This window comes from Octopus bimaculoides, chromosome 23, assembly GCF_046866305.1.
Source record: "Octopus bimaculoides isolate indiv1 chromosome 23, ASM4686630v1, whole genome shotgun sequence".
NCBI classification, from domain to species: domain Eukaryota; kingdom Metazoa; phylum Mollusca; class Cephalopoda; order Octopoda; family Octopodidae; genus Octopus; species Octopus bimaculoides.
In genome coordinates, this window is record NC_142950.1 from 33,888,591 (window position 1) to 33,904,205 (window position 15,615).

The following is a 15,615-nucleotide window of genomic DNA, read 5'->3' on the forward strand; positions in this document are numbered from 1 at the left end:
TACACACAAATACACACAAATACACACACACATAAAAAAGATGTCTTAGAATCACTGATACACTGATATTAAAAGAAATTAAAAAAACAGGATAGTAACAGCTGGAATGCTTTTGTCAGAGCTCACTGGGATGGGGGCGGGAGTGTTAAACAACAACAACAACAACAACAACAACAATCATATTTAAAATTAGACAACTTAAATTTATATTTCAAACATGCCCAGTTCTTTTAGAGCTCCTCTAACACCAGCAAAATAAAAGAAGAGCTAGATAATGGAAAATAAAAGAACTAGATAAATAAACAAATATATAAATAACCGACACTAAATTTCACTCACTGTTTCACCCTTCAAAACTTTCCCTCCAAAAAGTATGAGATATTAATATTAATAATCTGGAAAGACATCTTTTTAAGTACAAGTATGATATCATAGTTTGTAGATTTGTTGATGTTGAGAGAGAGAGAGAGAGAGAGAGACAGAGAAAGAGGAGAAAGAGAGAGAGCGAGAGAGAGAGAGAGAGAGAGAGAGAGAGAGGAGGGGGCAAGAGATAGAGAGGGTGAAAGTGAGAGAGAGAGAGAGAGAGAGAGAGAAAGGAAGGAAGAGAGAGAAATGATCAGAGTTAAGTTCTATGGAAAGCAGTGGAGTCAAATTTGGTATTGAAGAAGATGGCTTTCTTTAGTTGGAGTATAGTTATGCAGAATTAATAGCGGAAAGGAGTGTAAGGTGTATGTGTGTGGGTAGCTGGGTGGTGGTGGTGGTGGTGGTGGTGGTGGGGAAATAAGAAAGAAAACAATTTATTGAAAAAGTTGGCAAGTGTTCAGAATATACAGCTGTATGTAGTTTATGAAAGAAATGAGAAGTATTGGTCAAGAGTTACATGAAAACATGCTTTGCATTTTTTGGTAAAAAGTTTACAGCTAGTAAATAAAGGAAAAAAAACTCCAAAAACTATCGTATTTACTTGTGTATAAGTCGCACCTCTAATTTAGTGTTGAATCTAGGTGCAAAATTTTCTCCTTTCATAGTTTTAGCTTTGCCCCATGTGTAAGTCGCACACCAGTTCTTGCAGTTTAAAATCAAGTATAATTCTTTTGTATTTAAACCGACCATATCTGGCTCAAATATTCTACATTGTTTTATGTCCAAACGATCCAGATCTGGCCTCTCACACACACCCGACAATGTCATTCAAAAATAAGCAAGCACATCACTGAAATCTCAAAGCTATCAGATGATGTGTGATTAATTCAAAATAATGGCAATAAGTAAGTATGGTATATGACACAGTAGAATAATCTGATTGCTAAAGTGGTGACAATAATGTGGTTTATACATGAGAGAACACACTAACTGAAAATCACTAGTTGCTGTGTCTTCAAAGATATTAAGTCTTTTATTCACATAACAATTTTTTTGTAAATTATAAATTGCTACTTAGTAGAAGCTGTTTGGGGTAACTTTATAAGATAATAGTAAAATATTGATACAAAATATGTATTTTTAACTTATCAAAAAAAGGTACAATTTGTATGCATTTATTTACTATCATGGTAAGAAGATAGTGTGAGAGTAGGAAGATGTTAAATGACAAATAGAAAGTGAGTGATAGTCAAAGTAAAATGAAAGTGAGCAGAAGGATGAGTATTTATCATATTACCTCCACAGGTAAACAATAAAGAGTGAGTGAAAAGGTACAATCCACATTTGTATTTATTTATTGTCATGGTAGGGAGAAGGCATGAAAGTAAGAGAACATCAAATGACAAATAGAAAGTTGGCAAGTGATTGAGTGAGTGTGTGACAGTAAAAGTAAAATGAAAGTGTGTAGCAGGATGAGGTGTATGTCATGCTGCCTTAACAAGGCAAAGAAGAAAAGAGTGAGTGAGAGAATTAAAATGAGAGTGGGTTAGAGTAAGAGGTATTATAGCAGTGTTCGTTCCATTCTAAGTTTGCCTATGACAACACTAGCACCAAGTTGTATCAATCAATACTTTCCCCTGGACAACATCAATGGCATGGAAAAATAAGACTTGCAGAATGGGCAACTGATAACCTTCTTGAAAAATACCTTCACAAGACCTGCATCCTGGAGAGCAACATTCCAAGTACAAATTCATGAATACCACAGGGCTTGGAGTCCTGAATGTATAGAGTGTGAATAAAAGCATGGGATTGTTTATTAGGTATTTAGAGGGATAGAATAAGTTCCAGGCATAAAAAAAAAAAAAGAAATACTGGGGTCAATTTAGCTAAAAATTCAAGCCGGTTCCCTAGCATGACAGCACTCTAATGACTGGAACAAGTAAAAGGTAATAGGCTTCTCAGGGTTAATCCCCATAATGACCTCGTGTGACACCATCTAATCCTCAAATTTTTATCATCTTATCAACCATCATTAATTGCTACATCACTATTTGATCTCTTCTTTATTGTTGACCTTCCCCATAGAGGATAGATTCTCAGACTCTCTCTCTCTCTCGTTACTCTGCTTTATTCCTATTTCCGGTTCAGTAACTTCCTGTACAAGTAGTTCTTGACATTAACAGTTAATTCATTCCTAATTTTCGCTCATTAATCAACAACTTTGTACAGCAGCAAAGGGAAGCAGTTAACGTTCACGTGTTGATTACAGAATGGCATGTTTGAACTGAAGCAAATACAATATACAGAACAAAGGAAGCTGGAAGTTGTAGAGACTCTTGCCAACATAATTTCACCTGAGGCTCAGCTAGCTGACAGGTGCATTCATCCACTTGGACATCGTTTTTTGGCAACATGCGCTGAATTATGCACAAATGTTCTAAAATTTATAAAACGTGATTTTTTTTTTTCCCCCACTTTTGGTACAGAAAATATTTGAGACGTAAACTAATAAATCAGAAGCTCAGAAAAGGCTGCCGTACTTCTATATATATATTTTTTCTTTTCATTGCAGCAGAAAAGTAGGTTTTTTTTTTTTTTACCCGTTTTAATCAACAAAACAAAACAAGTCATGCTAAAACACTGCCTTGAGGGGTTTAGTCATTTTGTTTTTAAACCTGTTACTTATTCTAACGTTCTCTTTTTGCTAGAGCGCTAAGTTACAGGGATATAAACAAACCAACACTTGTCAAGCAGTGGTGGGGAGCACAAATACACAACCATACGCGCGCGCACACGGCGGGTTTCGTTTTCACCCACCAAAGGCTTTGACCGACATAGGAGTTTATAGAAGACACTTGCCTTAGGTACTATGCAGTGGGACTGAACCTGGATAGCCATGTCGTTGGGAGGCAAACGTGTTACCAAGCAACCATGCCTGCGGCTATAGTATGTCTTATATTATTTTAGATACACCTTCACAGATTTCTTTCTTAACCCTCCACATACAGGCCATCACCTACACCAGCTGTTCTCAACTGAGGCCCTGAAGAATCCTTCCGGTGGCCCTGAACGGTCTTCCTGCTATAAATAAATGTTCCTTTAACTGATTTGTGTTTTAGTTTTATTTGGGGCAGAAAGAATATTTGTTTCAAATTTCGGTACAGGGTCAGCAAGTTCGAGGATAAGTTGACCATATCTACTCCAATGCTCAACTAGTCCTGTTTATTGACCTCGAAAGAATGAAGTCCACTTCGGCGAAATTTGAACTCAGAACGTAAAGATGGATGGAGATGCAGTTCAGCATTTTACTCGGCATGCGAGCGATTCTACCAGCTCACCGCTTTAATAAAAAAACTTGATAAACACTGAAAGGATATTAAATTTGAAACGTCCTTCTAATAAGCAAAAAGGAATAAGATATACACTTAAGTTGATATTTATAGTTAAGTGCCGCCTAACGTACTTAATACGTTACGTAGTTAACCCAAATAAATAACGACTAATGGAAATTACACCCGTAATAAAAAGAAGTCATTAGCACTAATGAATTTTTTCATTACAGGTGGAATTTCAATTACTTTAAAATTCTATTGGGCTCCTAAAGCTTCACTTAACTATATGTTCATGCAGAAGCTCTCACTGGGAAATTTTGAAACGACAGTCGTTTTTCTACTGCTTTGCCATATACACACACAAATAATTGTTTTGTAGGGAATGGGATTAGTTGATACCATTGAGTTCCATTCTCGATAGGTACTAAGTTTTATCGACCCAAAAGGGGTGGAAGACAATGTTGACCTTCACGGGATTTCAACTCAGAAGGTAAAGAGCCGGAAGATACACAGCAAGGCATTTTATCTGATGCTCTAGACCAGGGGTTTTCAAACTGTGGTCCGCGGCCCACAGGGCGTCCGCAAGGACAAGACAAGGGGTCCGTGGACAGCAAATACTTTTTATGGGCAATTTGATTTTATATATGTTTTTTAATCGAAATCTTTTAATTGACAATAAACCTATCTGTTAAATACTGTTAAATAAATAAATGTAAAAATATGTTATTTTAAGCAAATATTTATGTATAAATTTCATAAGCGTTTATAAGGGGGTCCCTAAGGTAAAGCCTGAAATATAAAGGGGTCCGCAAGTCAAAAAGTTTGAAAACCCCTGCTCTAGACTATCCAACCAGTTCACCACGCGAATAAAATGTCTCCAATTTAGACACAAGGCTAGAAATTTTGAAGGGCTGAAGATAAGTCCATACCATTGATCCCAATACTTGAATGATAGTTTATTTTATCGACCCCGAAAGGAAGAAAACAATGTTGACCTCGGCGAGATTTGAGTTCACAATGTAGAAAGCCTTCCTATTTATATTGCTGCATTTCTATTACTCTTGACACACATGTAATCAATCTTTCGTTTAATCCCCACTTTTCAGAACTCTGCAACGTGCAGTCGCCGCCTCAGAGCACACAGTATTACTTATATAAGTGTTCAGCAATCCCTTCTTACTAAATATAGTTCATATCTTTTGTGTGAATTGCTCACCCAACAAAACAAACAGTCTGATGGAAAATGTCAGTGAAGCAATGATCACATTATCCTCTCTTCATCATCTATGCTAATATCTGAAACGAATTCATTAGTTAGAACTTCTAGGTTCTTTGATAACAAACTGATTCAGGCAGAATTCCACTTAGAATAACTGTACTTTTGAGTAACTTGTCCAGCAGTTTCGTGAACACATACTGACAGGGTGTGACGTGTGGCAATTCATAACGAACGTCTATTTCGTTCTAGGTGTGTGTCATAATAATTAATAGTCTTAAGTACGCTGGAAGATTTCTTATATTCTTTAATTTGTTTTCGCTATCACTGCTAAGGTCATGCTACAGCACTGCCTTCGAATAATTCCGATGGCAAAGTTAAATAAATAATTAAAGCAAGATTTAATCCTAAATTCGAATGATGGAATTGAATTAACATCTGTTTGGATAAAGATTTACTTCAGCAGTTGCACGATTTGAAATGAATCCCGGTGTTATACAACAGAATATTTGGATATGTTTTTCGTTAATAAATTATAAATTGGTGGTTATATGAAATTTACAGGAAAAAATCAAAATTTTTCAATTAACATTAGTAGCGCGAGTGGTGAGCACAACGGGGTCATCAAGGATAGCAACCGAGTCTCGCCTCAAATCATACCATACTGTCTTACAAATAAAATTTTAAAGAAATTTTTGAAAGCTGTGGGGAAAATATAGTTATTTGTTTACTAGCGGATCTGCCATCCAACGAAGGAGCCTCTAAGTTTGTTGTCGCTAAACCTATTAGAAATAGTAGCCAAATTTCTCCTCGGATCTTGTTAAATTTCTTCCAACTAGTTGACATATTTCAAATTTTCATCATATTATTTTCGAAAATGTAGTTTTGCATGCTGTTGAAAAAAATAAAGCATACATTTTTCTAGAAATTAACCATAAAAAAAGTCTTTAAAGTTATGTAATTTTAGCCTGTTGGGAAGCCTCCACCCAATCTGGTGAAAAAGTGGTAGGAAGAAATCTAACAAGATCCTTCCCCTCAAATTACTTCCTACTCTCTCAAGGAAAGGAAGGGCACATTAAATGATGTGATGGAGAACAAGAGTGTAGAAAGAAACTAGTGATATCTCCGTCACCAAATAGTAAACATAAGGAGACTGATTTCATTTTACAAACATTTTTGAATTTGAGGGGATGGCTACTATTAGGGGGTGACGTAGTGACAAACGACAACAGCCAAATAACAATTCAGGATTGAAGAAAAATTAGTGGAATAATCCTGAAGAACAATTTTAGTTTGTGATTAAACTAATTAGAGTTTTCAGCTTTCAAACTCTCATAATGTTTAAAATAGAATATTGGCTCATGGCTGTGAGGTTAAGAAGGGCAAGTGTCTTCTGCTATGGCTAAATTGGTTCTTCATCGATATTAACTACTTTAGTTTCGACACAAGGTTCTCAGATCAAGTCACATTTTAACCAAACGCGACTACATTATTGTACTCGTTTATAAGACGCACTATTTTGCACTCGATTTTAACCCTTTTGATGCCAACCTGCCTGAAACCGCCCTCCATTCTATGATACAAAATTCCTGTTATAAAGTGGTCTAAAAACCTTCCTTCAAAAGTTCTTAGTTACTGTTTCAAACACCAGCTTAATAATGACAAAATTACTTTAAATAAATTCCTTATTTTCAATATTAATTGAAACAAAGACAGCATATTTCAACAGAGATATGGTAACAAGTTAAAACTATGAAGGGAAATTTTTTATATCAAGGTTTAATTAGGGATGGACTTCTACACCACAATTAAAAACTATATAATAATAATAATAAATAATTTGGACAGTGTAAGTCGATTAGTGTGTTTAAATGTTGAGTACCCAATAAAGATTTAATACTGAATCCATCTGTTAATACTATATATATATATTATACACACACACAAACTATATTTACTCGTTTATAAGTCGTACCATTTGGTTTTATTTGATGAAAAATCGGGACCCCCCCCCCCCCCCCGCCTCCATCATGGGCTTTATTTCCTAAGTTCCAGAAGAAATTAGACTTTTAATGAAATTTTCTTCAAATACCTTTCAGGTGATGTGCATTACAATTATATTTAATGTGAAAATAAAAAAAAAGAATCCTTAAAAATTGGTGGACGCGCGCGCGCGAACACTGACACACATTACATAATTTTTCCAAAATTTCAAATATCATTTTGTGTATTGCGAGCCCACCAATTTATTATTTTTTTTTTTCACATTAAATTTCGATATAATTGCTATCTACACCATCTTAAAGGTATTTGTAGGAAATTTTATTAAAAAATAACCATTTTTCTGGAAGTTATGAAGAAATCGAGTTAGGGGTGTAGACACACTTGTATAGATATGCCCCAAAATTTAACACTAAATTAGGTCTGCGGTTTATACACGAATAAAAACGGTACACATACACACTGATTACTCCTGTATAAGTCACACTATTTTATACTAGGGCGTGACTTTTACACGATAAAGTACTTCTAATAGTTGTTCATTTTGCACATGTGATAAAACAGATTTTCTACTGTTAATTCTGTCGAGATAAAAGCTGCTTTGCCAGTTATGTGAGGTTCTATGAAGTCGTTCGACTTGCAAAAAATAGCAGCCAAATCACTTGAAAATACTTTACTGTTAGATAATGTACGATGTATGACAAAAAGACAGTATGGTCATAGGTGGAACATTTTTTTTTTTATTATAGGTCTGGTTGACAAAGCATTTAGACATAGCCGCCACACCTGCTAGAAATGGCAGTCAACTCTTTCCTCAACTCAATCACAACGTTTAAAAAATGATGTACATATTAGGTACCCTAGAAAGAAGAGGTAAAACAAACGTGGATTTTTTTTTATCAAAGGCCTGCTCCATTAGAGCTAACTTAAGGTTAAACAACAAAGTGAAATGAGCTAAGACGGGTCTACCGCTGGACAATAGCAACCAAATCTCCTTAAACTAGTCATATACATATGTACACGCGCACATTTATATTCACATGCATATATATATATATATATATATATATATATATATATATATATATACATACATATATATATATATACATACATGTGTGTGTGTGAACACCTATATACGTCTACATATGTGCATCCATACAGACTCATTATGTGTGTATGTGTATATATATTTTATATAATATATATATATATATATATATATATATATATATATACACCCACTCACAGATGCATATATTTATGCATGAATATATGCATACACACACATTGCTTTGTGAAGAGCTGTATAAATCTCGCTCTCAATAAACATATATATATATATATATATAGTGTTTTATGGATGTATGTATAGTGCGAGACAGAGAAATGCACATACGCACATTGACATGGCAATCCAACAAGGGGGATTCTCTGCGTGATTATTTAATCAATGAGTAATAGCAACCAAACATCTTTCAGATCTCTACTAACTTACGAAACAAAACTGTAGTCCTCAATACACTACCTGAAAAAAATTCAGGATGGCTATGGGCTAGGATGCCTTTAATTAGGAGCATGTTCCTCGTCGTGGGTTGATCTACTAACGTGAATGCTCAGTACTCATGTTACTGCCCGAGCGATGAGTAATCTGACGTGTAAGACCCGTGTAATAGGTAGATATATTTGGAGAAATAAATGCTGGTGTTTTTTTTTTTGTTTAATAAAACTGATTATAACCAAAGTATTTTAAATTAAATCAAATATTTATGATATGTATTTATGTTGCGTAAGCAACTTCTGCAGGAAAATAAGGATAAAAATGATTAGAAAAACAACACATTTCTATGATTAATAATAAAAATAATAATAAACCTTTCTACTATAGGCACAAAGCTAGAAATTTTGAAGAGGGGAGGCAGTCGTTTACATCGACCCTGAAAGGATAAAAGGTAAAATCGACCTCGTTCGGAATGATAATAGTAACGAGTTTGACAAGTACTTTGGCACGAATCCCTAGGGGCTTCGGGCCATCCCATAGCGCTTAACTAATAAAAGAGTACATATACTCTGCTTGCGTATTAGATTCTTAACAAAATAAGAACAAGCTGAGTTGTAGAGTGTCGATGTAATCGACTAGCCCCTATACCCAACAAAATTTCAAGCCCTTGTGCCTTTAATAGAAAGAATTGTCATTATTATTATTTCTACTATAGGCACAAGGCCTAAAATTGTGAAGGGAGAGGAATAATTGATTACATCGACCCTGTAGTAGTAGTAGTAGTAGTAGTAGCAGTAGGAAAGGGAGGAGGTACTTTTGCAAAAACCAAAACGTACCTTGCTTAGCAATAATAAACGTTTGTTATTGTGGTTTCACACTCAAGTCTTATGATCAAGACAACCAAAAGCGTTCCATCTATGATGAATCCACCTATTTTAATGGGTTTTTTCCCGTCTCAACAACGTGTAGCTAATACTACATTATAAAATGTAATCACTAGATACCATTTTAAATGTGATTTGAGGGTAAATCGGTTGCTATTTCTAGCAGACCGAGCGATTGATGTCAGAGGCGGTTCCCTCGTTGGTTCGATAATATATATATTTACATTAATATTGTACACAATTATAATCGATTATCAGGAATAAATCACTTTGTACAACAAAAGTGCTTCATACAAAACGAGATGAAATTCCAATGTAATTATGCGTCATCGAAGACCAATTTTTAAAAAATAGACAAGAAACAAGATAAATAGTTATGCAGAACTAATTAATACTAAATTAATAGCGATCGTTATTGTTTAGCCCATGGCCTGCGACCTAATCGAGCAGAATTTATGACGAACGAGACATTCTAGTTATGGTCATGTGTATATTTATTTGTATTGCACGAACTACATTATCTAATGTGTCCTTCCATTTTAAAGGCGATAGAGTAAATGATATGATTTGAAGGGAGATCTGGTTGCTATTTCTAGCAGATTGAACATACCACGTAGAAGCTCCCTTGTTGTTGCTTTGCCCTAGGTGAACACTGATTGAGCAGACCTACGGCTAAAGGCGTTCAATCCATGACCATCCCACCTTTTTTTGAGACTATATTTCGAGTTATATTATCCGGTGCATAGTTTCTTTAAAAAAATTGTTAGGGTGCGAGTTGGCTGCTGTTTTTAGCAGATCGAGCAGACCACGTACAAGTTTCCTTGTTAGTTTGTCGTTGTAGTTGTTTAAATACAGATGAACCCTCATCAAGCAGACCCATGATTAAAGACGTCCCAGCCGTGACCATTCCATCTTTTTTGCATATCTGGAACTACATTATCCTTCCATTTTTAAAGGTGGGGCAGAGTAGACTTGGGGGAAATTTGACTGTTATTTCTAAGAGATCGAGCATTGCACGGACATTCTCACACCCTCGTTTAATCATAATAATTAGATGGACAATGTTGGTATTTGTTATTTATAGAAGAAGGGGGGGGGGGAATAAACTGTCAGAAAATGTTAATATAAAGTTTGAGTGAACGTTTAAAAGAAATCTGACGAAAGAAAAAAAAAAGTCATATTAAGATAATAAGTACAACAAACATAAAATAATTAAACATTAATTGGGGAATATTTACCTTTCCGCGAAAAATTGACGATTCAGATATTAAAAGATTGAGCAATCAATATATAATAAAAATTAATCCAGTATTTATAGGCAATAAAACTGCGGCCAGTTGACCTAAGTTTTACCAAAATGTGTTCTGTCTTTCATGGAACAGAAATTATGTCTCTAGAACCAAAATCCACGAAATCTAATGAACTCATAGAGAGATATAGTTTCATGTGTGTTACTTATGTCGTTAATATTTACTTGAGAAACTCCGATTGTCTCTCTCTGTCTTCTCTCTCAGCCTGTCTTTCTTTCCTCTCTCTCTCTCTCTGTCTTCTCTCTCAGCCTGTCTTTCTTTCCTCTCTCTCTCTCTCTGTCTTCTCTCTCAGCCTGTCTTTCTTTCCTCTCTCTCTCTCTCTCTCTCTCTCTCTCTCTCTATTCCGATCGAGTCATTTGAAAAACGAGAGAGAAAAGCGAAATATTTAATCGACATTTGTACATTGCGTTGTACAACGCCATCTTACGGTTACAAGAAGAGAGAGACCCAGTTACTAAACGGATAACTCTCACAGTCTAACATTATATATGTATCGCGCATCTTGTAATACATACACGCACCCAGACACACACACACACACACACAAGCACTTACACACATACATACACACAAGCACTTACACATTCATCCATACATATGCACGTACATGCATTCATATGTACATATGTGATACTGGCGTGCGCACATACGTACGTACATACAGACATATACATGTGTAACTACATAGACATAAACACATACATACGCATAGCTACATTCGTACACAAACATGCACATACACACACTTTCATACGTACATACACACACATACATACACACATTTACACACACATACATACACTCATACATAATTACATTTACACACACACATACATACACACGGACACTTACACAGATACGTACATACATACACATACTGACATATACATTCATACATACATAAACTCATACACACACACACACATTCATACATAGACATACATCTAATTCGTCTGACAGATGTGAAGGAGAGACATCCAGTTTATGCTTGTATCAAATTGAGAAAGGGAGTTTTGATGAAGCTTTTATTTCCAGCCTTTTATATCTTTACTTGTTTGAATCATTGGACTGCGGCCATGCTGGAGCACTGCCATGAAGGGTTTAGTACTTTCTTTAAAGCCTCGTACTTATTCTGTCAGCTCCTTTTGTTGAATCACTACGTGATGGTGGTGGAGGGGCAGGTGGCAAAGTCAAAGGTATTCATGTTGGTGGTGTCAGAAGTCTGAATGGTGTGTGTATGGCAGATGGTTTCAGGTTCAGTCCCACTGCATGGTGGTATCTTGGGCAAGTATCTTTTACTATAGCCTTGTGAATGGATTTGGTAGACATAAACTGGAGGAAGCTTGTCATGTCTATCTTACACTTTCTTTTCACATTCTCATGAACTTACCTGCATAAAGCTCCCACATCCAGTAAACTGATTTGGTAGACTCCCACAAGATTATCCAACATCTTTCCAACGACAACCTAGGGCACCTTTTTGAGTTCCATTTGACAAACACTCATGGACATGATTACAAAATCAAAAAATAACACAACACCCAAGACTTTCAAAAACATTTTTTTCGCCTTCAGAATTGCTGAAGCATGGAATAAACTACCTGCATCAGTTGTTAGCTGTCAGGACACTGTTGTTGTTGGCACTCCATCGCTTACGACGTCGAGGGTTCCAGTTGATCCGATCAACGGAACAGCCTGCTCGTGAAATTAACGTACAAGTGGCTGAGCACTCCACAGACACGTGTACCCTTAACGTAGTTCTTGGGGATATTCAGCGTGACACAGTGTGACAAGGCTGACCCTTTGAATTACAGGTACAATAGAAACAGGAAGTAAGAGTGAGAGAAAGTTGCGGTGGAAGAGTACAGCAGGGTTCGCCACCATCCCCTGCCGGAGCCTCGTGGAGCTTTTTAGGTGTTTTCGCTCAATAAACACTCACAACGCCCGGTCTGGGGATCGAAACCGTGATCCTATGACCGCGAGTCTGCTGCTGTAACCACTGGGCCATTCAGGACACTACATCCTTCAAAACTTCCATGCTTCCTGAAAATTGCCAACAGTACACCTGATGTCCACAACCTTTTTTTTTTTCTTTTAACAACTCGTTCACTTTCTGTGCATTATTCTATGTGCTATTCATGCAACACAGTATTGTGTGCAATAAGTTCGTTGTATTACATACCTGTTCCTGCTGAATGTCTCCCACCAAAACATATCTTCTCTCCACTTGTATTCACCTCTGACTCCCCTTTCACCAACTTACCTACCCACTCAATCAATCCAATCCTCTCTACCTACCTACATCTCTCTGTACCTTGAGGATACACTCCAACACATCATCTCTCTCCAACTAGGATAGTCATGTATCTCCTCTATAGCAAGACACCTGTTTCTGTCCCTCTATCATAATCTAACCTCGTCACCTGGCACAAAACCACCTCCTTCAATACTGCCCTCCACCCCCTGCTGGGGGCCCACATAAAAAGCACCCTGTATACTCTGTAAAGTGGTTGACATTAGGAAGGGCATCCAGCCAAAGACAGTGGAGCATGGCTCAGTCTTCTTCTAAATTGCCACCTCCTATCAAACCATCCAACCCATGCCAGCATGCAAAGTGGATACTAAATGGTGATGATGATGATATACATGTATGAGTGCATGTGTTCTTGTGCCTCCTTGTTTTGACGTCCCATGACTGTTGAAAATCTCTCTTTTTTTTTTTTTTTTTATCTTTTACTTGTTTCAATCATTAGACTGTCTCGAAGAATTTTTAGTGAAAGTCCGCTTTCAGATATCTTGTCAAATAAAAAGACCATTTTTTTTTTATTCAAAAAAAAAAAAAAAAAAGTCCAAATCATCTCATTAAAAATTAAAGTAACAACTTAATTGTTTTTCAGGCTTTTTTTTTCTGATCTATTTATTTTGATTATCTATTCATTTTTTTTTTTTTTTTTTGCTTTTGTCTTTTATTTCTGATTTTATGAAAGAAATCTCTGGAAATTGATATCCCCAAAATCTCCAAATTATTTTGTGAAATATTTTGTATTTTGTTTTTCAATTATTCATTCTTTTAATTATTTCCTTTTTTTTTTTTTTTTACTGAAGTGAACAGTTTAGGGAAAACATTGTGAATGTCATAAGAATGAATGAACATTTCAATTTATAAGTATCAAGAGTTAGACATTAATAAACCAAGAGTCAAAGAGATCAAATCTCAGAGAAGCAATCTGATATGTCAATTTGAAGACGAGAAAAGTAAGTCAGATGATGATTCAACAACATTGTAAGAAAAATGATTGTTTTGTTGTTGTTTTTTTGTCTTTTTGTCTCCATCAGCATATTATTTAAAAGAATATTTTGAATAAATTTGACAAAAGATATACACAATGAGTTATACAAATCAATTTTTAAAAACTAAATCCTTTGGGATTAAGCTGGTAAGCTGGTAGAATTGCTAATGTATTGGACAAATTCTTGGGTGAGTGGTGTTCTGAGTTCAGATTCCACCGGGGTCAATTTTGCCTTTCAAACTTTCAGGGTCAATAAATTAAGTACCAGAGAAACACTGGGGTCAATGTAATCAACTAGTCCCCTCGCCCAAAATTTCAGGCCTTGTGCCTATAGTAGAAAGGATTATTATTATCATTATTTCTTTCTAATATAGGCACAAGGCCTGAAATTTGAGGGGAAGGGTTTAGTTGATTACAAAGATCCCAATATTTGACTGGTACTTATTTTATCAACCCCCAAAAAGGATGAAAGGCAAAGTTGACCATGGCAAAATTTGAACTCAGAATTTAAAGCTGGAAGAAATGCTGATAAGCATTTTGTCTGGCAAGCTAATGATTCTGCCAGTCTGCCGCCATAATAATAATAATAATAATAATAATAATTAATTAAATAAATACATAAATAAGAGGCAAAGTTAATAGCAACAAAACAACATCTAAAGACTGAAAAATACTGATCCAGGTTTATCTGGGTGGTTTATTTACATATATGTAAATATATATATACACATAATAAAAAAAAGTGTTTTGAAGTTAAAGCCTTATTGAAACTGTTTGGTTTTCTTTGTTACTCTTTTACTTGTTTCAGTCATTTGACTGCGGCCATGCTGGAGCACCACCTTTTGTTTTTTTTTTTACAAATTATATCTTTAATCAATCAAGAGAGGAATCAAAAGAAATTTATTTCTGCTGGAGACCTCAAAGAAAAAAAACAAACTGAGATTGAGTTATTAAATATCAAGATCAATATTATTTATAAAACTGGGCAAATGTTAATATATTTGGAGAACATACCCCCTAAAGAACCCGCTTGCTATTTTAAAATGACAGAAGAAAAGAAAAGGTAGGCCTTTTAGGTTAAAGCAGGCACAGGCAACTCTTTTTCGAGAAGCAAGCCACATGAGACTATTGTTCATTATTTCAAGAATTGTGTAAAGAGATGGGGAAAATATTCAAGTGCATTAGAATATACCTGGTTATCTATACAGAATCAAAGATTTTTAATATTTTTAAAAACAATTAAAAACTGTCATAAATAAACAAAATAAAAGGCAAATTAATTACTTTTTTAATTAAGGAAACTGGAATAAAATTAATTCGAGATAAAATAAAATGAAATATCGATCATCTTCGTTTGTTAGGACAGATTAGAAAGAAATTAGCAAAAGTCAATCATGGAGATTTTAATTCAATTTAAGCAACAGATTTCAGAAGAATATATAAAGCAGAAAAACTGTTGTTGGCCTCTGAAAATTAAATGAAGAGAAAAAGATGATTTTTGGTAAATTGCTTGTCGGATATTTAGCATTTTAACCCTTTAGCACTCTGATCACTGTCCAAGTGTAATACTTGTTTATTAACAATATTTATAATTAATCATGCATTATCTCACAGCATTGAGATATCGATGATGTGTTTATTTTTAGAATGATATTGTAGGGTAGGTGTGAGAGGTCAGATCTGGTCAGTTTGAACTTAAAACAGGTAGAATATTT

The 15,615-nt window shown here is 35.2% G+C and overlaps 1 protein-coding gene across 4 annotated transcripts in view; it reads right to left on the reverse strand.

The window, feature by feature from the left end:
* The window catches only part of LOC106879842 (uncharacterized), a 25,292-nt gene extending 14,499 nt beyond the window's left edge, over positions 1 to 10,793 (reverse strand). For 2 of the 4 annotated variants that reach the window (XM_089340477.1, XM_089340474.1), the window contains exon 1: positions 10,539 to 10,793. The gene's annotated coding sequence lies outside the window, so the exon portion shown is untranslated. Of the gene's footprint in view, positions 1 to 339; positions 467 to 2,071; positions 2,138 to 10,538 lie in introns of those variants that run through there. The other 2 variants (XM_089340475.1, XM_089340476.1) reach the window with 2 other exon arrangements.
* Positions 10,794 to 15,615: the final 4,822 nt, after the last annotated feature.